This window comes from Carettochelys insculpta, unplaced genomic scaffold (assembly GCF_033958435.1).
Source record: "Carettochelys insculpta isolate YL-2023 unplaced genomic scaffold, ASM3395843v1 scaffold_0043, whole genome shotgun sequence".
Taxonomy (NCBI): domain Eukaryota; kingdom Metazoa; phylum Chordata; order Testudines; family Carettochelyidae; genus Carettochelys; species Carettochelys insculpta.
This window is the reverse complement of record NW_027439080.1, coordinates 182,501-185,000: the sequence shown is the minus strand read 5'-3', so window position 1 is coordinate 185,000 and position 2,500 is coordinate 182,501. Positions and strand designations below refer to the sequence as shown.

Below are 2,500 nucleotides of genomic sequence, written 5' to 3'. Positions count from 1 at the left end.
TAGGCTCGCCCATTGGGAAAATTCCCCGTCACGCCAATTGCACGGCATCGGGTAGACGGCTTTGGGAGATGGTCTTTCCCATTCGTTCAGGTTTTCCAGAACGTGTGGCGGTAGGGCGCAGGTGAGTTTTACTGGCTCTGTGATGGCGGGCAGTTTGGACGCCTCTCCTCCTGCCGCCAGCCAGCATTTCCGGTACTCTTCCTGCATCCCGCTGGCCAGTGCGATACTCCGAGTGATTTCGTCTTCAGAGTTTGCGATCCTGTGCAGCCGCCTGGCTTGGATCGAAGGGATCAGGCTGGCGAGCCTCGCTACTCCCAGGCCTCCGTCCCTGGATCTCGTGTATATGAAGCCATTGCTGGTGTCGGCTGGTAGGTGCAACCACTCTTTGACGGCCCTTCTGATCTTATCATCGAGTGCAGCAAGCGTTGTTTTCTTGCTCTCGGAGTGGTCGGCTAGGTATATGACTCGTGGTATAGCGAAGGCATTGAGCATCTCAAGCTTTTGCGAGGGCTTTAGGGGAGCCCGATCGATTCTCTCCAGCCAAGTGTCAAGCTTCTCTGACAATTCCGGCTTGGTGAACCCTATCCAAGGGTCCACCTTGAGGCCCAGGTATTTCTCAGACTCGCCTGGCGCGATCATATTGAGGGCACCCGTGTTGATCGTCCAGGGTTCGCAGTTGTTAACCGTGTATGAGTCATGAGTTGGTTGGAGTAGAAAGCCGTAGCATTTTTTTGCTTGCACTTTGAGGCCGGAGAGTTTGCAAAAGCTTTCCAGGATTTTGATATTTCGGTTCATGCCTTCCCACGAATCACTTAGCATGACCAGATCGTCCGCAAAGGCGAGCGCCGTAACGTTCTGCGTCCCAAACGAAAATCCCTTGCCTTCTCCTTCCAGCTTTGACACGAGGGGGTCAATCGCTAGATTGAACAGCAGTGGAGACATCGGGTCCCCTTGTTTGACGCCCACCTTTATGGCTATGGCTGAGGTGAACTCCTGCCCAATTTCCATACGGGTATGGACGTTCCTATAGGAGTCACCGATGATGTCTACAATGTGCTGGTCCAGGCCTCTTTCCCTTAGTACCCACATGATGTGCTCGTGGGATACCGAGTCGAATGCTTTGGCGATATCCACAAATACCACTCCCAGAGTCTTGCGGGCTTTCTTGGCTTGAGTTGTGATCGCGTGGAGCACCTTCAGGTTCTCCGAACATCCGGGCGCCGCGATAAACCCCCTCTGACGTGCATTTATCGGGCAAGCCTTTGCAAGTCTGTTTGTAAGTATCCTGGAAAAAAGCCGCAGCACGATGGATCCGATGGTAAGCGGTCGCCAATTCGCGAGGTCTTTCAAGGCCGCAGGGTCCATCGTTTTGGGAATGAGAAGGGATCTGCATTCCTTGATACCATCAGGGATGGTGCCTGTAACCAGCCACATATTGAATAGCCCAGCCAAGGTGTGTCCCTCTGGGTCCTCGCGGACCAGGTCATACAGACTGAGCTTGTCAGGGCCCGGAGCAGATTTCATGTTCATCTCCTTGATATTTTTTATGACTTCCTTTGCAGAGATAAGGATATCGAAGGCTGTGCTGTCTGCCCTCTCGTGAGACTTGAACTGGCCTAGGCCATCGAAGGGAGCCACCGATTCCCATTTGGCCTTGTATGCCTGGAAGACCTCATCTGGTGGTAAGTCGCACTGTATTCGGTCAGTGCCCTCTAGGATGACGGAAGCGAGTTTACAGCGATCTGTCTCGAAGAGGCGCTGGAATCGTAAGAAAGCGCCTCTCTTTTTGGCCCTTTTTGTCATCCAAGATGTGGTTTTTCCAGTTTTGGTCTTTTTGGCCCTTTTGTTCAATCTCGAGGGTGGTTTTTCCTCCTCTGATAGGAAAGTGGAGAGAACATCTAGGGAAGCAGACTCCACCATTGGCCTGATGTTAGGGTCCCCAGCAACCCATGCGCTAAGAACTTCAGCCTCCCCCTGGTCTGGAGTCTGATCTTTCAGGATGTCTTTCGCTTTGCGCATATAGGCCATTCTGAGTCCTAGGACGGGACTTGGCTTCTCAGTCTTGGCTTCCAGGTGATTTAGGCGTGCTCCAGGCCCTGTGCCAGCCGTAGCCGCTCTGTTGTTCTCGTAAAGGCCCAGAAGACGTCGCTTCTCGCTAACCTGTTTGGCTGTTTTCGAGCCAATATGGTTAGCAATCAGCTTGTTAATGTACTTTTGGCCCGAGTACATTTGGTCATATTCGGTTAGGAGAGCCACTTCCTCGGCCGACCAACAACTCTTATGTTTTCCACGTTGTGAGTTTTCTTTAGGTTGACTGGCTTGGATGCGCTCTGCATTTCGTAGTATCGGGTGCTCATGCCTCTTATGTTGAGAGAGGCCGCTCTTGGTGACAAATCGCTGCTTACACTCTGTGCATTCCCAGTCTCCCACTGGTCCAGCAGCTGGTTTACCCTTGCACTTGGGAATGTGGCAAAGGATGCTGTGGACTTTGGGGTCAGTT

General features: G+C 52.5%; 1 pseudogene; it reads right to left on the bottom strand.

The window, feature by feature from the left end:
- Positions 1-2,500, bottom strand: part of LOC142006183 (28S ribosomal RNA) — an 8,122-nt pseudogene that overhangs the window by 2,045 nt on the left and 3,577 nt on the right.